This window comes from Dermochelys coriacea, chromosome 1 (genome assembly GCF_009764565.3).
Source record: "Dermochelys coriacea isolate rDerCor1 chromosome 1, rDerCor1.pri.v4, whole genome shotgun sequence".
Lineage (NCBI taxonomy): Eukaryota > Metazoa > Chordata > Testudines > Dermochelyidae > Dermochelys > Dermochelys coriacea.
Window position 1 is genome coordinate 187,839,663 of NC_050068.2, and position 24,008 is coordinate 187,863,670.

The 24,008-nt window shown below is 41.6% G+C and overlaps 1 protein-coding gene across 4 annotated transcripts in view; it reads right to left on the reverse strand.

The window, feature by feature from the left end:
- EPHA6 (EPH receptor A6) overlaps positions 1–24,008 on the reverse strand; it is an 844,148-nt gene that overhangs the window by 32,444 nt on the left and 787,696 nt on the right. The gene's annotated exons all lie outside the window — the stretch shown is intronic.

Sequence of the window (24,008 nt, forward strand, 5' to 3'; positions counted from 1 at the left end):
GTATGGGCACCTTGTTTGAATATTAATATTCCCTTTATTAATTATAATGACTGTGACAAGCCAATGTAGCTAGTTAATGTCTTTATGATTCATAAATGATTGTAGCTAAGATGCCCTTTGTGGGGTTTATATCTTTTTATTTAAGCCCTATGGTTTTGTAAAAGACTTTGGGTATTCAAATTTGGCCTAACTTGGTCTACTCGAAATCAATGGTAAAACTCACTTTGACTTTAATGGGAGCAAAGTTAGGCCACTAATGCTGAATTGCTGAATTGCTTTTTAAAATCTCATGCTCTATTCCATTTATTTAGAGCTATACTGAGCCATTCAGGCACTGTAATTTTAACCCCGGGGTGCTAGTATTGATTTTTCCTTGGACCTTGTGAGGATGAACAAAGGAAAGACATCTTCCATCCTGTCCCTACATGCAGCACTTGGGGCCACAGAAAAGACAGAAGGCCCAACACAGAAATTAACATATTTGGGAATTGAATTGGATACAAGGCACTATGTATCACAGCTACCCAAAGAAAAGCTAGATAATATAAGGCTGTTGATAAGGGTACTCAAAGGTTCTAGGGAAGTTATACTAAAATGGGTACAGGTGATCATGGGGCACTTAAACTTTGCATGGAGAGTGGTGGTGCTGGGCAGGGCCTCATAATTTTGTCAGGGTGACCATAGAAATGAGGGAAGATTTGGAGGTATGGGAAACATTTTTGGAACAGTTTAGTGGGCTAACAATCTGGCGATCCAGTTGCATACTGGAATCAGAGCTTCAGGTGCAACTGGATACCTTGGGGGGAATCTGTTGTAGACTGTATTACCAAGGGAGCACAGAGATAGCCGATGAAGTGAGCTGTAGCTCACGAAAGCTTATGCTCTAATAAATTTGTTAGTCTCTAAGGTGCCACAAGTACTCCTTTTCTTTTTGCAAATACAGACTAACACGGCTGCTACTCTGTAGCCTGAGTAGTAGCAGTGATACAAGAGATGTCCCATTTGAGTTTTCCACTAATATTGGTGTCTTCCAATATGTAGGGCCAGGAATTTAGAAATAAATGTATTTGGTTTTGGTACAACATTCAGGCAATAGTCACATTATTAATTGGCAGTCAGCATTGGAGGGTTTTGACTCCCAGTGAGTCCAGACAATTGGACACTGGAAATTGGATTGTCACAGGACCTGTGCTCCCTTTGATGGGTGACGGGGGAAGGAAAGATGAGCTTATGTTGTCTGTCTGTGATTGCAGGAGACATCAGAGACAAGGTTGATGTTTGGATTTTCAGGCACTCTATTGTGCATTAGGCCCACACGCAGGCAGCCGGGATGGCAGATGGACTGCAGCTGAGCATCAGGACTGAGGCTGTCTGCCTTCAATGGTTTGGCAAAAAGGGCTCATTCTGGAATCAGCTCATGTCTCTTCTGCACTTATTGATTGGTGAACTATACCCACTTAATGTCATAGTTATTTACCTCGGGGAAAATGATCGAGGGGCCTGCAGGATTCAGAGGGACATGGGAGGATTAGACAGTCACAGCCAAACCTGAGATTGGTTGAGTTAGAAATACTCATGAAGCATGTATGGCAGGGAGCCATCAATCTTTTTGGATGCAGGCGGCTCAGTGATTTCACAAAGGGACATCCAGTACAATGTGCTGGAGGTTTTTAAGGAATGAAGGAGTGCACTTGTCTGGGGCTGACATTTTGGTTGTGGATTGTATTAGGTAAGAAACAGATCCCACCTGACACTTAAACCCATCTCTGTGTCTTTCTTTTATTCACCTGTGCGTCTTGATCAGTGAATGTTTCTCACTGTTCAGCTATAAGCCTAACCTCACACAACTGAAACAGGCAAAACTCCCACTCCTTCTGACCATCAAGAGCATAGGATTGGTTCTTAAGAAGAGATTAAATTTAATATTATTTTGTAGTCCTGCCCTTTTTGTGTTCACCATTTCTCCTCTTGTCCTTAATTTAGTAACTCAGGTGAAATTCAGGACCTGATCTGACAATGCATGTTAAAGGCAAAGGAAAGATTCCCATTAACCTTCTGTGGGTGCTGGATCAGGTTCTCCAGCGCTATTTGCTTTTAACACAGCTAAGGGCAAATTGTGTTCATGTTGACCCTTACAAGTGGGTGCAATATCTGCCTGGATTATGCATGCCAGTTGGGGGGGGGGGAGGTGAGGTGAACAGAAGATGTTAGCATATGTGCTAAAAAGTACAGACTTTACCCTTTGAACCCAGGCCCTGTCGAAGAATTCCTGTTGCCATGTGTCCATACACAAATGATCTGCAGAGTGTGAACTCTGCAGGTTTTGAGGGAAGGTGCAAAAGAGGAATTCTCTGTTTCTCTTCCTTTCCATGGTTTTTTGGGTGAGAATTTATGTGCAGCTTGAGGACTGGCCCTTGAGATTTAAAAGATGCTATTCAGCCCTATATAATACAGATATATTCCCAATTACTGACCTCAGTTAAAACAAATTTCTTCTCAGAGGCTAATATCAACTGATATCCAAAACCTTTTTTTAGATATTAGTGGCCAGAAAATGGACACAATCCAAATACAAGCCTTGACACATCAGAACAGAAGTGAGGAATATACTATAACTGAGAATAAATGGAATGCTACTAATCTGAATGTTCAGTGTGTTAATTTAAAGCTCTATATCATGTAGTGAAACATATTCATGAATTGTTCTAATGAGCATACATTTTTAATTTTGTATAAGTTTAATCAATGGAAGACATTTTTATCTATCATTTATCAGCATTTGAATTTTAATGAATAGTTCTGTTGTTAATTACTGAATTTCTATGTTTAGAGAAAACACACACAAATAATGAGTAGTTGACATTTGGATATTCATAAAATATTCTTTTGATATGAAATTATCAACAGAATTATGCATTCAAGTCTGAACGTAGATAATGAACTTATTCATTAAAGTTTGATTGAGGGTGGAGATCTAATCGTCATTCCTTCATGAATCTGATCACATACCCAGAAAATATACTGAGAAGAGGTCACAATTGTCACTTTGAATAGCATTCATAACAAAATTTAATTCTTCATGTAACTGACTTTTTAAAGAATCTGATTAGACTTCCAAAACTAGCTTCGTCATACAGCTTTACTGATTGGTTCCTCTGGGACTGGATATTAGAATGTGAAAATAAGAATGGAGAATAAAATCTTAACAAAATTCATGGAAGTTCATTTCCCTTGGCACATGATGTGCTCAATGTTGTATCATAAAAGGTATTTCCTGGGCTATTTAATGGCAAAGGGAAGCAAATCCTCTTAAATTCACACAGTAGACTCTTTTTACACATAAAGCCATTAGATGCAAACATGTATATTTCAGTACTTAGTTATGTTTGCTGAATATCTTTTATGCAAAAAAGCTGTTTTATTCCTTGGGAAGAAATCTGAAAGATTGAGACCTCAATATGACTAACAGTAAAGACTGATATAACTAAAAAGAATTATCAGCCATTCATGCATAATAAGACATACATAACCTTCAGGATAGCTAAAATGATACTTCAAGTTCATGATGAGAGTAATAAACAACACTATTGTTATTGGGCATTTCTTTTGAGTTTTCACCTAATTGAAAAAAAATTGAACACAATATTGTACACGAAGTGAGCCACCTTCAAATTAAAATAATGTATACATTATCTAAATTTAACTACTCTAATGGATTAATCAAAGCTGTCCCAGTTTCCTAGTCCAGAAGGCCTGTACACAAGCAAGCACTATTTTTGTTAAAAACCATGTTGCATTTTTGCCCCATCTCTAAAATTTATAATGAGCTCAGTGATCATGACCGGATTAACACCTTGGGCACACCTAGGCCAATGGGAGCTGTGGAGCCATCGCTCGGGGCGAGAGCAGCCTGCGGAGCTTCCCTGATTGCCCCTGCATCTAGGGGCTGCAGGGACATGCCGACCACTTCTGGAAGCCGTGCAGATCCAGGGCAGGCAGGGAGTCTTCCTTAGCTCCACTGCAGCACTAAATGGACTTTTAATGGCTCGGTCAGCACCACTGACCGGAGCTGCCAGGGTCCCTTTTTGACCAGGCATTCTGGACAAAAACCGGATGGATGCCTGGCAACACTACTGGCTTTGCCCTCTGCTGGGACCTGGGAGTGGCAAAATTTGAATTTGTAGGTGCCTCTACAATGCTGGCGCCTCTAGGCATGTGCCTACTGTGAAATCCAGCCCTGTCAGTTATATGCTAATTTTGTTTTCCTGTAGTAAAACAGCTCTAACAGTGATATTCCAATGCTTATGATTTAGCCTGTTTTTTACTTGCTGCTTTCTGAATTAGAGTGACCAGATGTCAATTTTATAGGGATAGTGCCAATTTTGGGGGCTTTTTCTTATGTAAGCACCTATTACCCCCCCCCCCCCCCCCCGGTGCCGATTTTTTACACTTGCTATCTGGTCACCCTATTCTGAATAGTGACAATTCCCTGAATTATTCTTGCTTTTAATTCAGTGCCAAAATTGCGTAGTGTGCTGTCAAGACAATATTTCTAACAAGAATACAAGCAACATATTATTCACTCAGTGCACCGTGCAGCTTCAGAACACACACACACACACATGCACCCTCCCCTACATACACCCGACCTTACAGAGTTGACAAAAGTACAATGTGCCCTATTAACTAAAGATAGTTTTTGTATAATGTATAATTCTGTCTCCTTCTCAGAGTTTAGACACCTAAAAACTAAGTAAAAGATGGACACGTTTTTCCAAAACATCCTCTGTCTCATTACACAAACAAACATTATTTAAACAAACATTATTATTAATTTAATATTTAAACAGTTTTTGGAGAGCCAGAAAGCAATGTAACAATACACTATCCAGAGTTAGCTCACCATTGCAGCTACAGCACATTATGCTGCAATGCTGAAGACCAGACTACATTTGTTAAGCTCAAAATTACAGACTGCCTGATGGGGAGACATCAGGAATGGCAGAGAGGGAAAGAAGCAAGTGTGCTAGCTGCCCTGCCTTTAGTATTCCCTGCTAACCAATCCAAGAAGTGATACTGATGAAAACCTTAGACAAGAAAGCAGAGATTTATGAGCTATTACATATGTTAGAAGACATCATCATATGTAACTATTCAAATTATCCAAACATTATGCCTTAAAATCATGATATGCTCAGTTTTAATACTAATATGAGGTCATGCCTATTTCTGCTACAATGGCTCCCTAATCTCCCCAAAAGTAAGCCAGAGTATTCCTAGCTGTGGAACTTCCTTGCCTACAGAATCCCCCATGCATGTCTCAGGCAACAACAACAAAAATCCCCATGGCTATACGCACTCCTGGGAGTCAATTATATTGCTCTGCAGCAGATTTTGTTGGATGAGGCCTTGTCTACCTATGACCAGGGCAACTCTCATGTTCCTGATTTTCCTGAAAAATCCCCATCCCTTCCTCCCCCTCCCAAAGACAAGACCAATTTGTATTTCAGTTGTTTTTAGTGAGGTAACAGAGTGTCCACAGCTATGGAGGCCTGCAGTGCAAACCCACTAATCCTGCTACCATGGAACTTAGAACTGCCTACTTTTAGAGTCAGGGTACTGAACTAGATAGATCACTGCTCTGATCTGGCATGGCAATTCCTATGTTCCTATGAGTTATCAATCGCATTTGCTTGTGATGTTTTGTAATAATTGTTCGTGGCACTCATTCAGTCTCAGCCTTTTACCCCAACCTATCTGACAGAAATAGAACGAAAGGCCCCGAGAATGAAAGGAGAGCAAAGACTCAGTGAGGGAACTGAAATTTAAAATATTGAATGCAATTCATCATTCTATATAAAAATTTCATCCCACTTTACTGGAGTGGTGTTTTTGTTTGAAGATGCGGATTTATCAACATTTTTCACATGAGAAATCAGTTGGTCATCTTCAGTGAATCCCTAGAATCCCTAGTGGACATTTGTCAACATCCCCAAACTATAATTTAGAACTATTCAGTATTACTGACATTCTTCTCCAGAGAGTCCAACTGTTAGAATATCAGGGAAGCTACATGTTAGGACTACAAAACTGTTCTGGAAAGTTTCCCCAGAGTCTGCCACATTATGTCTAGCTTCAGCTAGTACTATCAATCATTCATTTTCATGAGAACTGAAATGAACAAAAAAAACCCTCAACCTAATTTTAAAAAAGATTGGATTTTTTTTCTCAAAGGAAGTACCATTTTATTTCAAACATCCTGCTAGTTTAAAAATACTACAGTTGGATACATGCAACCTGATGCAACTTTTTTAAAAGTTGGCCATCCCCATTTTTGTCTTAAAAATAACAGGCAACTTCTTAACATACAATAATTATTCTAGCAAACATCTTATTAACACTTACATTATACATGTAGACATGTATGAGAAAAGGAAAACTATTTGTGGGTGGAAAGAATCAGGTATTAGATACTACTGTGATGAGTGCCAAAGAAACACCAAACATAGAGAGACTGGAGGTTCTCATACTGATCACCAAAACACTTCCAGATGAAGCTGGAAGTTTCACAGGGGGAAAGAAGCATAGTCTTGTGGTTAAGGCATGGAATTATTACTCATAACACCTGGGTTCTAGTCCCAGCTCTACCTCAGGTTTCCTGTTTGACCTTGGGCAAAAATCTCTGTGCTTCAGTTCTGCACCTGTAAAATGGAGATAAAAATACTCAAGTGGAGGGACTGGGTCCAAGGGTCTTTGCCTATAGATCAGCAAATCATTAATCCTTTACCTCACAGAAAATCCAAAGGCATCTGGGACAGTGGGAAAGAAGGGTGCTACTCTGCCTCCTTTTCTTCTTTTTGCTTCATTCTGGATCATTCTCTTTTTGTGCTTGGCTATTACTAGTAGATGATTTGGACTATGACAGGGCTGGAGACTGCAAGCATACTAAACCTCAGTGATGAAAGCAATATTGAGTGTCTCATAAGAAATCAAGCTCATACATGATGCTGGTTTTATTGACAGCTGATTTGTACTGTACTATGTTTGCCTTTTAGCAATAAGAACTTGTGGCTGTTTCGTCTGCCACCCTGCTTGCTGTGGTTCCAGCTCAGGAATTTGATAGATGGTTGGTTTTATGTCCCTGGTTGCAAAGCTTTGCCTTAGGACTTTTGGATGTATATCACTTAGTCCCGCTGATATGGGCCCCGATTCAGGTAGGCACTTAAGTACATGCTTGAAGTGAATGGGACTACTCACAGGCTTAACGTTACACATGTACTTAAGTGCATGATCAGGGTCTCAAACAGAATTAAACAATGTCTCTTGAGTGTAAAGAGGCATACAGGTGGAAGGGCACTGTACCAATAGCAGTGCCTGGAGGCATTATAACTGTTAAAGCCTTAACTTAACCAGAAGCACTATGTGCCATGCCTTTACAAAGATCCAGCTAGTACTTCCCCCAGCTCTAACAGCACTGACATGTACATAGTGCTAGTGAGCGAACTAGGATAAACAACTCGGGAAACCCAAGCCTTCTATCAACAGAACTGGTACAGCATGGTGAGCAGCAAGTTTCTCCAGAATACTCCACCAATTTGCCACTTTCCTGAAGGCCATCAATACTTTTGAACTGGTTCTTTCTAAAAACCAATTTTATTCTTTCTATGAATGACCCTTTGATTGTTCTCCAGTCTTAGCTCAAAGGAATCAAAAAAATCAAACTTGTCTCTTCTCAATATTAAAAATTCTGTCACTTTTTAATCACACATTTTTTTCTATAAAGTAATAAAAGTCCCCATTAGTATTTCCTCTGTACCAAATCATTTTAACATTCAAGAAAAATCCCTTCCCTTTTCTAAAGCATTGATCTTCACTTAGGTTTAAAGATAAGAAGTCTGATAAAAATGCGTAACTTTAACCCTCAAAATTCACATAAATGCAAAGATAATGAATATTTCTAAACACCTAAATCTGTCCTGCAATCGTTTTTCTTTATAGTACAATTTAACAAGCATTATAAAATGGCAAAGATACAGCAGACTATACAATATGACTGGCTGATAACTTTTCCAACTTGTTTGTACATCTAATGGGAGAGCAAGGGTCAAACCTCACTATTTAGGGTACCCTCTTTGACAAAGTGCCCATTATTTTCCATTCATTTAAAATATTTCTTTCATTTTAAAATGAACAAAATAGTGAGATGGGAGAATGAGGAATCCGTAGTTGGAAACCTGGTAAAACTTCCAGTATTCTAGAATTAAAAGGGTAGCATACTTTTTTGAGGGAGGGAGACAGAGACAAATTAAAAAAAAATTCTTTTTCAAAGTTAAATTGATCTACACACACCCACACCCATTTTGCAAAAATCTCTATAGCCCAATCCTGCTTCAATAGAAATTAATGGCAACATTCATTGATTCTGACAATGTAGGGTTAGGTTCTAAACTTTAGAGAGTGAAGCCTTACATTTTTCTAGGATTAAAATTGCTGTAGTGAATTTCAAAAATTCAGATGCTTTAATTTAGGCAATGGAAAAATCCTTTTCTTTTCAGAAATCAAGTGTTTCAGAAGCAATCTTCTCTACCAGATTTAATTTGGAAACTATACTACTACTTGATAATAGTGGAAAAATGTTATTTTCTGAAACATTAGTATTTCTGCTAAGATATACGTCTCTTCAAGCAGCATTACAGTAGAACCTCAGAGTTATGGACACCTCAGGAATGGAGGTTTTTGTAACTCTGAAATGTTTGTAACTGAACAAAACATTATGGTTGTTTGTTCAAAAGTTTACAGCTGAACATTGACTTAATACTATGTAGAAGAAAAATGCTGCTTTCCCTTTATTTTTTTAGTAGTTTATGTTTAACACAGTACTGTACTATGTTTGCCTTTTTGGGTTTCTTTTGCTGCCTGATTGTCTACTTCTGGTTCCAAATGAGGTGTGTGGTTGACTGGTCAGTTTGTAACTCTGGTGTTTGTGATTCTCAGGTTCTACTGTAATTTCAAGCTGTCTGCCAACTCAGATTACACCAACCAATTTCATGAAAGCTGCACATACTGAGTCCTTAAACCTGCATACCCCAAACCTACCTTACACAGACAAGTAGTCCTATTGGAGTAAGGTGAAGAGGGTTAGTTCTGAGGGTCTATCTGAATGCTTACGTGCAGGATCCCCTGTGTTCCATGATTCTGTGATCATAGAATTTGCTACAGAGTCCACTCCTTATTGTAGAATTGTGCTCCAGAATCTGAGTTCCCATTTGAAAAAACAATGATACTGCCCTTATGGTTAAACGCATGCACAAAGGCCCTGATTCTGAAATTACCCTGTACAGATTCTCAGCGACTTCATTGGGGGTCTTGTGTAGATCTGATTAAATTGCATTAAAAAGGGAAGAAGAAAAGCAACAAGGCAGTCTGGAAAATATTTTCAGTGCCTGAATACAAATGCTAGGAGTATGGGGAACAAATAGGATGAACTGGAAGTCATGGTGTAGTAAGGCCGAGTGGCCTCCCTTCAAGCAGGAAAGCGAGGGACCATTACACTCCCTAGGAGGGCGGAGCCTAGATTGCCATGCCCCCCTTGCCGGAAGTACCTGGGCATGGCTGGCAGTATAAAAGGCTGGTCATGCAGCACAGTTGGAGGGGAGTCTACGGAGGAGAAGAATGCTCTGCTGGTTTGGCTGCGTCCCCGAGAGAAACCCTTGCCGGACGGTGCCCAATCCACAGGTGCTGACGAGGACTGGCCTGGAGTGCTTGCCGCTGTATATCCCAAGGAGCCGGAAGAGGGGGTGGCAGGAAGTAGCCCGGGGTAGCCACAGAACAGCTGGCTGCAGAGCCAGGTGTGGCTCAGTTGGTGTGTTGCGGCTGGATCCCTGCTGACGCAGGGGCAGCCAATCCTGCCCCTGCCACGGCCCTGAGCTGGGACACAGTGGAGTAGTGGGCCCCGGTCCCCCTGCCACTCCACCCTGGGGTGGCTGACCCCCTACACTGTGCCAGGAGGCTCTAGTTCTGAAGAGGAGCTTCCCTTACCAGTCACCCTTAGAAACTATTTTTTGCTGGCTGCCTGAGCTCTGCCCAGGCTAAAACCAACCCTGAAAGACTGTGTGGATTGCTGGCAACCTAAGCCTACTCAAGCCCAGGCCCCAGCTCACCTGTAGACTGTTTTGTTTGCTGGCTGCCTGAGCTCCAATCAGGCCACAGCCAGCCCTGATAGATTCTGTTTAAGAGCTGACAGCTTGAGCCACCCAAACCCAGGCAAAAGCCTGACGGTGGCTAGTGATCACCCAGACCTATTGTGGGCTCTTGGCTTTCCTGTGAACTCTGGTCTTGGCCAGACAGGACCAGCCTGAGTGGCCTCCCTCCAAGCGGGAGAGCGAGGGATCATTACACATGGTATATGAAGAAAATTATGACTTAATTGGCATTGCAGAGACTTGGTGGGACAACTCCCATGACTGGAATATTAACATTGAGGGATATAGCTTGTTCTCAAAGGATAGGTATGTGTAAAAAGAAGGACGCATTGCACTATATGTCAAGAATGCATACACTTGCTCTGAGGTCCAAGAGGAAGTGAGTGACAGATCTACTGAAAGTCTCTGGGTGAGGATAACAAGGAAAAAGAACAGTAGTGATGTTATAGCAGGAGTCTATTATAGACCACCAAATCAGGAAGAAGAAGTGGATGAGTCATTCTACAAGCAGGTAACAAGATTAGTTAACACACATGAGCTAGTATTAATGGGGATTTTTAACTTCCCTGATATCTGTTGGAAGATTATTGCAGCAAAACATAATATGTCCCACAAATTCTTAGCATGTGTAGCTTTCTGATTCAGAAAGTTGAGGAAAGAAGTAGGAGGTCATCCATTTTGGATATGGTCTTGACCAACCAAGATGAATTAGTTGCGAACATGAAGATGGTTGGGAAATTGGGAGGAAGTAGCCATGATCTGATAGAATTCAAGATCCTATGGAAAAGAGGAATGAGAACAGCAAAACAAAGACACTGATCTTCAGAAAGGCAGATTGCAACCAACTCAGAGATATAGCAGGCAAGGTCCCATGGAAAGACCAATTAGAAAGAAAAGGAGTTGACGGGGGCTGGCAGCTCCTAAAAGATGTAATACTAGATGTAATATCATCAAGCTATTCTGACAAAGAGGAAAGATAAGAACCACCACAGGAGGCCAATGTGGAGCTTTTTAGTTTTCTAAAAACCAAAAAGGATACATACAGAAAATGGAAGGAGGGGCATGTCATCAAGGAAGTATACATGGGAACAGCATGAGCATGCAGGCACAAAGTCAGTAAAGCCAAGGCAAAGCATGAGTGACAGGAGGCAAGGAATGTTAGAGACAACAGGAAGGGATTCTTCAAATATGTCAAACAAAGGCGAAAGATCAAGGATGGTGTGGGTTTGTTGCTCAAGATTCATAATAAAATGGCAAGAATTGGCAATACTGCTGCCCTTTAAGATAGTTAAGAGTAGCTTGATGAAGGTAGAAAACATCTGCACTGAGGCTATTCACATAGAGTCTGTATCAAGTCCTGGCATGTATTTTACTACATGTATGTCTGTGTGGACTTGTTTTGGTTAAGTCTATCACGAAAAACTCACATTCAACCATGGAAGTCTCATTGTTCTATCTATGAAGAGCAATAGGTTCCTGAAAGGCAGGTTCCCAGATGGTTAACATGTATGTCCACTGATATTTGTCATAGGATAGTACATAAATATGATTGTAGAGGCAACAGCTGGCAGAGGGCATTCTCCTTTACCTCCTCATTCAATATCTATATAAAGTGGTCTAGCAGATTGTTAATTTGCATATTGCCCTAATGCTCCAATTATTTTTCTCTATCACTAGGTCACTGTGTGGAGTCAAAACATTGAAAACATGGGCATGGTGGTTGCTATAGCCCAGTGACTCTGCATGTTTCCCAGGTTTTTCTCCTTTATTTTAGCTTCAGACAACAAGAGATCATCTTCTTGAAGAATAAAAGAGACTTAAATCATAATGACAGGTTTCAGAGTGGTAACTATGTTAGTCTATATCAGCAAAAACAAGGAGGAGTCCTTGTGGCACCTTAGAGACTAACAAATTTATTTGGGCATAAGCTTTCGTGGGCTAAAACCCACTTCATCAGATGCATGGAGTGAAAAATTCAGTAAGCAGTATAAATATTACAGCACATGAAAAGATGGGAGTTGCCTTACCAAGTGGGGGGTCAGTGCTAACGAGGACAATTCAATTAAGGTAGAAGTGGCCTATTCTCAACAGTTGAGGAAAAATTACTTTTGTAGTGCTAATGAGGTCAATGTAATCAAGGTGGAAGTTGCGTATTTCCAACAGTTGACAAGGTGTGAGCATCAGCAGAGGGAAAATTACTTTTTGTAGCGACCAATCCACTCCCAGTCTTTATTCATGCCTCAATTGATGGTGTCCAGTTTGCAAATTAATTCCAGTTCTGCAATTTCTCGCTGAAGTCTGTTTCTGAAGTTTTAGTTTTTGAAGAATTGCCACTTTGCAATCGACAAATAAAATAATGAGAAACAGAAGCTGGGTTCTTGTCAACTCTGATTGTCAGCCATGTAAATGGACAATGGAAAACAATCATGTGGCTAACATCTCCATTTGTTTCCACGACTTTTCAGGGGAGGTAACTGTACACAAACAATGTTTTGTGGACAAGAACTGTGTTCCAATTTTGTAGAGCTGCTCTTTTCAAGATCTTTTAAATCATGTCAATTATTCAAGGCTTTTGGCAATGCAATGTGGTATTTTGGGGCACTTGTTGAAATAGGAGAAAGTCCTGGCTAGAGGTGAGCATGACAATATCTAGTCTATGAACATTCTGGCATAGGAGGGTTAAAGAGCTCAGTTTGGAGCTGCCTTCTTTAGATTCATGGCAAATGTACCATCATAAATCCTTAGTCAGAAAAACAAGCTTGCTTTTGAATTATTCTTCAAATGTCTCTGCCATTATATAAAAGCTTATAAAGGAGAGGTTCTCAAACTGTGGTCCACTGACCACCAGTGGTATGTGAGCTCCATTCAGGTGGTCCCCGGATAGTTCCCTCTAATGTGCGTGCCTGGGCATTTGTACACAAGAGAATGAAGGGCCACCCACTTAATTAGTGGAGCCGCGCTGGGGTGGCTCCACTAATTAGGTGCCTGGACCCTGGAGAAGATACACATATGAGGTGGTGGCCTTGGGGAGAATAAGGGGTAGGTGGGTGCGGGCAGTGGGGTGAGAAGAGGGGGTCGGGGGAATTTGGGATGTGCGGGGTGGTGGTGGCTAGAGAGATGTGACTTTCCCCTCCAGGACTCGGGCTGCTGGGGAGAGAAGGCCCTCCTTCCCAGCGTCAGCTCTAGCTGCTGTGGTGGGGGAGAGACCTCCCTCCTTCTCAGCCCCAGCTCGGGGGCTGCCACAGCGGGGTAGAGAGGGTATATCCATCGCATTAGAAAGGTAAGACTACTGATATTAAAATGTGAGTTGTGTGCTTTTATTTGTAGAACAAAAAAACCTTATTATTAAGGGGTTTTTTTTATATAGAGCTTTTAACCAAAGTGCTTTACAATAGTTAGCTAACCGTACAAACAACATTTGGAAAGATCATTAAGTGGTCCACTGAGACCCTCAGCAATTTTCAAGTGGTCCGTGAAAAAAAAGGTTTGAGAACCACTGTTACAAAGCAATTATCTGAGGTACACTGACATTTCTGATTGTTCCAGAAATGTAAGTAAATCATTATGGTTGTTTTTCACACTTAATATTTTACAAGTATTTCTATTTACCAGGAAAATATTTCCTGAAAATCATTAAACTACATATAGTTGTTTTTTTTTTGCAATACTACTAGTTGGTACTTTTCCTCTGAAGAGTGCTTTACAAGGCAGAAATAATTACCCTTTATAAGAGCCATCTGAGAAAGGCATTAACTCCATTTAACAATAATAAAAATAGACACAAAGGTTGAAGATCTGACTTTCAGAGATGTTGAACACCTGCAACTCCCAGTGATTACAAGTGTATTTTTGAATGCTCAGTAGGTCTAAAAATTAGACCTAAAATTATTTGCTTAAGGTCAAAAAGCAAGAGTTTTAGGGGCAGAATTAGAACTGAGACAATTCCTGTTTCCCAGTCTTGTGCTCAGTTCACACTTTTCTCTTACAATTAAGAAAGTTGTCCCATGTATATTGCATTGATAAGAATAAAAAAAAAGGGCAGAACAAAATAATGGCCCATTCCTACCATTATTTTTCCATACAAGATGCCTCTTAGAGATCTACTCACTTAAATACATGAACAAAAGTCAAAGAATTCACCTGTAAATTAGTAATGTTTGTAGACACAAAGGAAAACTCTCTGTTTTTGTACAGAGACTCCACTGTCTAAATAATTATGCTGGTAATAACTGCCTTTAACGGGGGAGGAAAAATGCTGGACTTAAGGAAAGGAATTACAATACTGCCAAAAATTCCATCTTGAAAACATCTTGATATCAATTTCTCCATCTTATGTTCTACATATAATTGAGAAAATGTTCCTTGCAAATATGTTTAACTGTAGTAATGCAAATATGCCCCTTGCCTTCAAATTGTGATCCAAAGTCATTATGACGATAATATCAAACCAATAATTTTCTGCAAAGGAAGGCTGCAGTATTCTACCTAAAAGTAAATCTCCTAGGATTGGTCTTTGTGTGCATTCCAAAAACAGCAGAAAAACATTCATTCTCTGAGAACTTTTGATCTGTTCTAGTTTCAATTTTCAGTTCAGCTAGAAAGATCAGAAAGTGAGCTAAAAAAGACTTTCTGTCTAGCCTGAATAGTAGCTTGCACAATGAAAAATCAGTTTTATACTTTTGGCTGGCATTTGACACATTCTTTTTTTAATTCAGCAAATCATATAATTAATTTGATTAAACACTCACTACTATTAGGCTGGAAGAACAAAATGTTGGCTTTAATGGGTTGCTTTGGGACTTGTAATTGAGCCAAATTCACAGATGTTCAAATGAACAAACATTTGGGCCATTTCTAGTATAAACATCAACATAGACTTATACATAAGACTTCACAAGGTCCCATCATCTTCCCTGTCCATGTCTTCCTTATACTTTTTATAAACAGTCAAGAAAGAAGATTATTTACCAAAATCCTTTTACTCTATTATTATGGCTAGATTTTATATAATACTGTGGCAAGGATCTTATCTTTTTCATTTTTCGAGTCAGGTAGATGACATAATAGGACCCCTAGTGTACTCAGAAGAAGGTACAAAGAACATTTTAAGGACTAGATTCCCTTCATTCATTTGGGTAAAAGAATAGAGTCCGAGATTATTAGAGAAATTTTAACATTCAATAGGACAGGAGAAATAACTCTACAATTCTATTTGATTAATTCTTACTGAATATTGTACTGATAAATAAATCACCAAGGCGCAATAGGGTTTGAAAAGCTTCTTTTAAAAGAATCACAGTAAGATATTGTGCCATTATAGATCTTGCTGGAGCACTAAGCATGACTAACAGTATAAACTAAACTAGGCCTTGTTAGAATAGTAATACTAGGAATCAGCTAACCAACTAACCACATTCCTGACCTGAAAGGATGATACAGGAACACACAAACCTCTTCAGTAGCAACATAAAATAATTCCTGAGAGGGTATACAGGAACACACAGACCCCTCTAAAGATAAGGATGGAATGACAGGATAATGGATGAGAGCGTTTTATTCAAACAAGGAGGGTAACAACATCTGGAATGTAATACGTACCTTGATAGTATTAATGTCTAACGGAAGAAGCCATAGGAAGGCCATCTTTGTATTGCCCTAGGGAACAACATTATGTTATGCTGATTGAGCTGGCACTTTGTCGCAGCATACATGTGTTAGTGTACCAGTAACCATTGATCCAGAGCTCGGATACTATCCCTTGTCAACAATCAACCTGTTGAGCCTCCACCACTGAACTAAGCGTGTGGTCTTTCTTTATGAGTAACCTTGAAGTCCGCTCAATTAACAAGCTTCAAGCTATCCTAGTGCAGCTAACACTGGAGTTCCATCAAAAAATAGTTTCAATTGAAATGTTTTGCCCTGTTCTGCTATAGGTAGAATATTGTTGCATATAGGGAAGATTTGAACCAAAATAAGAGAATGAGGGTTACATATACAAAATACCACATAACTGAACTCTTCATCATGGTAGAGTTAAAGAAATGCATTAGTAGAGACCAAAGAAACTAAAGAAGCAGAATTGGCTAACATAGACACAAGTGAAATCACACAGTATGGCAAACCCTTCCCCTTTTTAAAGGAATTATAGTGTACAGAGCACAGAGTTTGCTATATCAGTAAGGAAAAGAAAACAGAAAAGGGGAAGAAAGGAAACAAAAAGGCAAAATTGGGGGAAACTGCTTAGACTACTTGTCTGTCTTATTCTTTTTTATTTGCTCTTGTTTTAAAAGTTCTTGGTATTGTGGTTATTGGAATTATCTTGTTTTGCATGTTGTTTATAAGAAAAACTGTATCTTGTAACACAAGTTATTAGGTTTCAGAGTAGCAGCCACATTACTCTGTATTCGCAAAAAGAAAAGGAGTACTTGTGCCACCTGAGAGACTAACAAATTTATTTGAGCATAAGCTTTCGTGAGCTACAGCTCACTTCATCGAATGCATTCAGTGGAAAATACAGTGGGGAGATTTATATACATAGAGAACATGAAACAATGGGTGTTACCATACACACTGTAACCAGAGTGAACACGGCTGCTACTCTGAAACCTTAAATTGAGCTATTACCAGCAGGAGAACAGGGGGGAAAAAAACCTTTTGTAGTGATAATCAAGGTGGCCAATTTTCAGCAGTTGACAAGAACGTCTGAGGAACAGTGGGGAGCGGGGGGAGAGCGGGGGATAAACATGGGGAAATAGTTTTACTTTGTGTAATGACCAATCCACTCCCAGTCTCTATTCAAACCTAAGTTAATTGTATCCAGTTTGCAAATTGGAATTAATTTGCAACTGGATACAATTAACTTAGGCTTGAATAGAGACTGGGAGTGGATTGGTCATTACACAAAGTAAAACTATTTCCCCATGTTTATCCCCCCCCACTCCCCACTGTTCCTCAGACGTTCTTATCAATTGCTGGAAATGGCCCACCTTGATTATCACTACAAAAGGTTTTTTTCCCTCCTGCTCTCCTGCTGGTAATAGCTTAATTTAAGTGATCTCTCTGGTTACAGTGTGTATGGTAACACCCATTGTTTCATGTTCTCTATGTATATAAATATCCCCACTATATTTTCCACTGAACACATCCGATGAAGTGGGCTGTAGCTCACGAAAGCTTATGCTCAAATAAATTTGTTAGTCTCTAAGGTGCCACAAGTACTCCTTTTCTTTTTACAGGTTATTAGGTTACATGCCGGAATCACTGGGTGAATTTAGACGACCTATGTTTTGTAGGAAGTCCATTACTAGATGATCATAAATGGATTCTGGTCTCAGAATCTATGAACCCACTGTATATGTTTGGCCTCAGGGAATCTATTGTACTTCCCGTATGTTACTGAAAAATATCCCCATAAGAAGTTACAATTTACAAAAGATTTACAATAAAAAAGAACATTTATAGGATGAGAAAGTAAGTTACGTTGTTGTTATTTTGTTTTTTGCTTTTAAGAGCTCCATTTGCTTGTGAGGAGACTGTGGTTTTCATCAAGGATAATACTTGTAAATATACCATGAGATGTAGCATAAGACAGTAGCTAAAAATAATGCAGTGCATGGGCTAAAAAGATTATTGCATTGGAACAGTTCAAAAATCCTTTCATATGAATGCTGAGTCAGACTTCAGCATTTTCATAAATAAATGAATCCAACAAATGTGCACACAAACTCTGTGTTAGATAGCATTACCCATCCATTACAAAAGATTACGCATAAGTATGAGGGAGAATAGCACGTGAGCAATAAACAGTTAAGTACATGAACTTCATGAGAAGCAGAGCAGCTGCAAAAAAACAAGTGTGTATTGGCTATTAAACATAGCACTGCTTAACAGCTGTGAAACTGTGCAGATGAGCTATGAAAAATGGTGTTGCATGGCAGCTGTAAAGTAGTCTGTGCACCATGGCCTTTTACATGATATCTGTAAACTAATTGACAAAATTAGGTGTATCTCTTTGATAGCCATTGTCAGCTGTCCTGTAGTGATGGAGGAATGGGAAAATGCCACTTGGTGAATGCTGCCCGGCCCCCTTTTCCATCTCCCTAGCCTAGAGGAGCATTGATTTTCTGGGTGCAGTATTGCCAGACCCAAGCATTCAAAAATCATGATTCAGGTTCACCAAAACAATGAAATAAGCCAAACCAAACCAAACCAAACCATTTTGGGTCTTTTTATTTGCCTTTTGTTTTTTTAGTACTTAAGAGTCACGTTTTTAAGCTTTTCTCTGCAACCATAACACAAATATCTTAAAAAATTTCAGTCTCATTCCTGGCTTTCATTAGAAAACAAAACAAAACTCATTTAGGAACCTAAGTCTCATTTTCAAAAGGAATTTAGCATGTAGGAACCTACATCCCATTCACTGTCTTTAAAACTCCCACCAAATATCACACGACTCACAATAAAATTACTAAAGTTCAGAACACTGTGGGTGCTGGATAGATTGCTGAATCTAGGGTGTCATTACTCCATTATTTTTTGCTGATTTTTGATCCCTAGGGATTAAGAAATCTGAAAGAATCAATGTGAATACTTTATATCTAGGAGTGATATCACATAGTAGCTGTCATTAAATTTGTATACATGATGTAGAGGACACAGTATTACATATCAAGTTACCCTCCTTCTTGATCTCAGAGAGATTTTACAACTGGACCCTTTTGAATTAGATTTTACATTTTTAATTATTATTTATTTTAAAAAGTCTTTAGCATGTCATTTGATCTTTTCTTATGCTTTTACTTGTCTTTTATATGTTTTTATCATGTAAGGTATCAAAGGGCATCAGTACAGATGACTAATAGAATTATCTTTTATTATAGTTATAAACAAATCTATGCACAAAGATAGAAAATCCAGTGTGCAGCAGCCAAAAGAATAATTGTGCATAACCTCATACAATGTTCAGGAGCAGCACCACCACACTGCATATGTGTTATGGGAGACTGTGCTGTGTGGCCACTGCAGCCACAACCATGAGTAATTATAATATGTGTACATATGGACTCTAAAGTCCATATTGTTTAATGTTTTGTGACAGGGTCGGGTCAGATGGCTACAGGAGAGTAATAGAAGGCAGATATATTAGCCCCAGGTTAAGTAGGTCCCTTTTAAGATAAGGTAACAGGGTAAGGTAACAGGGAAGGTTCCAGAACAATCAGGAACCTTCTGGAGACAATTAAGACAGACAGGCTGATTAGAACACCTGCAGCCAATCAAGAAGCTGCTAGAATCAATTAAGGGAGGCTAATCAGGGCACCTGGGTTTAAAAAGGAGCTGGGAGCAAGAGGCGCTGGAAGCTGAGAGTGAGAACGCAGACTGTTGGAGGACTGAGGAGTACAAGCATTATCAGACACCAGGAAGAAGGTCCTATGGTGAGGATAAAGAAGGTGTTGGGAGGAGGCCATGGGGAAGTAGCCCAGGGAGTTGTAGCTGTTGCACAGCTGTTCCAGGAGACACTCTAAACAGCTGCATTCCACAGGGCCCTGGTCTGGAACCCGGAGTAGAGGGCAGGCCTGGGTTCCCCCCAAATCCTCCCAACTCCTGGTCAGACACAGGAGGAGTTGACCTGGACTGTGGGTTCATGAAAACGGCCAAACTGAGGGCTGCTGTGTAGCTCCAAGGCGAGCAAATCCACCAATAAGTGCAAGACCCACCAAGGTAGAGAAGGAACTTTGTCACAACTTATGTTAGCAGTGGGATCTGGTGTGCACAGCGTGGTGGAAGGAGGGTGTTTGGGGGAAAAAAAAAGGGGGGGGAGAGGGTTAATTTTTTTTTCACCACAATGGAGGGGATAGTGCGGGCACTGATACAAGCCAGGGCTGCCAACAGGAGGCTACCCAGGTCCAGGCAGTAGCCCAACAGGAGGCAGTGCAGCGGCAGCAAGAGACTAATCGCCTGCTGATGGACCAGGCTGCTCAAGACCGGGCTATGTTGTGGGAACTGGTAAACCAGGTAAAGGCCCTTACAGAACTGAACCGTGGCCATGATGGGACGCAGATCATGTGGGCCAGCAATTGGCTGCAGAAAATGACGCAGCTGAATGATGTAGAGGCATACCTCCTGGCCTTTGAGAGGACAGCCCTGCGGGAGGCTTGGCCCCGAGAACAGTGGTCTGGCATCCTCGCTCCATTCCTAGGCCCAGAAGGCCTACTATGATTTGCCTGAAGAGGCTGTGACAGACTACTCCCAGCTGAAAGCAGAGATCCTGGCCAGATCTGGGGTAATGACTGCAGTGCGGGCCCAGCGATATCATGAGTGGATGTACCAGGAAAACAAAACCCCACAGTCCCAATTATATGACCTCATCCATCTCGCACGAAAGTGGTTACAAACTGAGTCCCAGAGTCCGGAGGAGATACTAGAAGTTCTTGTCATCGACTGGTACATGAGAGGACTACCTTTGCGCCTGGGTAAGCCAGAACAAACCCTCCACCTACGATGAGATTGTCGCGCTGGTAGAAAGGCGAAGGACGGCGAGGGAGCTAACCTGACCAGTTAAGGAAGAAGCACCCCGGGTTAAATTAGCAGCACCAAGCCCTAGAACTCAGGTGACTGGGCCACCAGGAGAGCCCAGATCGAAAAAGAGAGGGGCTGAAGGCCCACCAGAAGCCACAAAGAGTCGGAGCACTGAGAGGGAAGAGGATTGTGATGTTAGACTACCCAAACCAAGAGACAGGGGAACACCTAGGGCTCCATACAGATGTTATGCCTGCAGGGAGTGGGGACACATAGCTGCACAGTGTCCCAATGCTGAGGAGCCTATGCAGTGTAACCTGGGGAACTGGGGAGACCCATGCTCCCTAATCCACCTTGTGGGGGTCTCACTAACCCCACATATGTACACCAGACCAGTGAAGCTAAATGGGGTAGAGACCACAGCACCGGTTGATTTGTGGAGTGCTATCACGCTTGTCTCGGGGAAGCTTGTGAAATGTAGTCAGCTGCTGTGGGCTAAGTGTATGGGGATAACATGCGTCCATGGGACAGTTGGTTATTACCCCACCATCCCAGTAAAAATCGAGATTCAGGGGAACACTACTGAGGTAGCAGCAGGTGTAGTCCCTAAACTCCCATACCGAGTGTCAGCTGCACAGTCCCCATCCCCACTTGAGGGCACCTTTATTACTCCTTCCCATCATAGAGGTCCCCTTCGAGAGAATAGCCAATAATGGGATCCCTGGAGAAGACAGCCCGGGGCCACCAATATAGACTTGTCGTTCTGGATTATGTTACTCGCTATCCAGAAGCCGTTCTCCTGCGGAACACAGCCTCTAAAACGATAGCTAAAGCCTGAGTCGGGCTACCAAAGGAGATATTAACAGACCAAGGTACCCCATTTTTGTCAAAGCTAATGAAGGACCTCTGTATGCTGCTCCATATACATACCCTGAGAACTTCAGTCTATCATCTGCAGACCGATGGGCTGGTAGAAATGTTTAACTGAACCCTCAAGGTAATGATAAGGAAAGTGGTAAGTCGGGCCGGGAAGGATTGGGACACCCCACTACCCTACCTTATGTTTGCCATCTGGGAGGTACCTCAGGCCTCAACTGGGTTTTCCCCCTTTGAATTATATACGGACGCCACCCCCGTGGCATACTAGATATTGCAAAAGAAATCTGGGAAGAGGAACCCAATGAGGGGAGAAATATAATTGACCATGTGTTGCAGATGCGAGAACGGATAGCCCGGGTCACCCCTATTGTACAGGAACATTTGGAAAAAGCTCAGGAGGCCCAGCAAACCCATTACAATCATGAGGCAAAAGTCTGACAGTTCCAACCAGGGGATTGGGTGATGGTGTTGGTACCCATGGCAGAAAGCAAGCTTTTGGTCCAATGGCAGGGGCCCTATGAGGTGGTTGAACCCATGGGGGAAGTAACCTACAAGGTGCGGCAGCTAGGACACAGGAAAAAAGAACAAATTTATCACATTAACTTCTTAAAGCCTTGACAACAACGAGAGGTGTGTGTAGTGGCCCAAGAGACCCCGATCCAGGGAAATAACATGCAGGAGCAGATCAGGATATCCACTGATCTGACACCAAACCAGAAGAAGGAGGTATCTGAGATGATCAACTGATACCAGGACGTATTTTCAACCAAACCAGGTCGGACCACCGAAGCCTATCACCACATTATCACAGACCTTGGGGCAAAGATAACTTTAAGGCCCTATCGGGTCCCAGCAGCAAAAAGGGAGGAGATCAAGGCAGAGGTAAAAAGGATGTTGGAGCTGGGAGTCATCGAAGAGTCCCACAGTCAGTGGTCAAACCCAATTGTGTTGGTGCCCAAACCTGATGGCAGCACTAGGTTTTGTAATGACTTTTGCTGGCTGAATGAGATATCCAAATTTGATGCGTACCCCGTACGCCGTATCGATGAGTTAGTTGACCGCCTGGGCAAAGCCCGATTTTTGACCACCCTTGATTTAACAAAGGGATACTGGCAGATTCTCCTTGCCAAAGATGCGAAAGAAAAGATGGCATTCTCTACCCCAGAGGGTCTGTTTCAATATACTGGTCTTCCTTTTAGACTGCAGGGGGCACCTGCCACCTTCCAGCGTCTTATGGACAAGCTCCTATGGCTCCATATCAGTTATGCAACGGCATATCTGGATGATGTGATTATTCACACCCCCGATTGGGAAACCCACTTGGAAAAGTTGGAAGTGGTTCTAGACACACTAAGATGGGCTGGCCTCACAGCCAACCTGGCCAAGTGTGCTATAGGGCTAGCCGAGGCTAAATACCTTGGCTACATTGTAGGAAAGGGCATGGTCAAGCCCCAACTAACAAACTAGAGGCTATCCAAAATTGGCCCCAGCCGAATCGGAAAAAGCAAATCCTGGCATTTCTGGGTGTGGTGGGGTACACCTGACAATTTATTACACATTTTGCCTCTAGAGCAAATCCCCTGACAGACCTGATAAAAGCCGGGGTCCAGACATGGTGAAGTGGACAGATGCCACAGAGAAAGCATTCATGGATCTACGGACAGCCCTCTGCAGTAACCCCGTGCTTATAGCCCCAGACTTCAACAAAAAATTCATTTTACAAACAGATGCATCTGAAGTAGGATTGGGAGCTGTTCTATCGCAGATGGTCGGAGATGAAGAACACTCAATCCTCTACCTCAGCAGGAAACTCCTCCTCAGAGAGGTATGCCGTGGTTGAAAGAGAGTGCCTAGCTGTGAAATGGGCCATGGAAACACTATGTTATTACCTTCTGGGACAACGGTTTACTCTTGTGACTGACCATGCACCCTCCAATGGATGCAGCGAAATAAAGAGAAGAACGCAAGGGTGACCAGATGGTCCCTGTCCCTACAGCCTTTCCAATTCACCGTACAACACCAGGCTGGAAGCCACCATGGCAATGCAGATGGCTTGTCACGAGTACACTGCCTGACGTCCCAAGTTGCCCAACCCCGTGGTGTTGAACAGAGGTGGGGGATATGTGACAGGATCAGGCCAGATGGCTACAGGAGAGTAACAGAAGGCAGATATATTAGCCCCAGGTTAAGTAGGTCCCTTTTCCCTGGGTAAGGTAACAGGGAAGGTTCCAGAACAATCAGGAACCTTCTGGAGACAATTAAGACAGACAGGCTGATTAGAACACCTGCAGCCAATCAAGAAGCTGCTAGAATCAATTAAGGCAGGCTAATCAGGGCACCTGAGTTTAAAAAGGAGCTCACTTCAGTTTGTGGTGTGCGTGTGAGGAGCTGGGAGCAGGAGGCGCTAGGAGC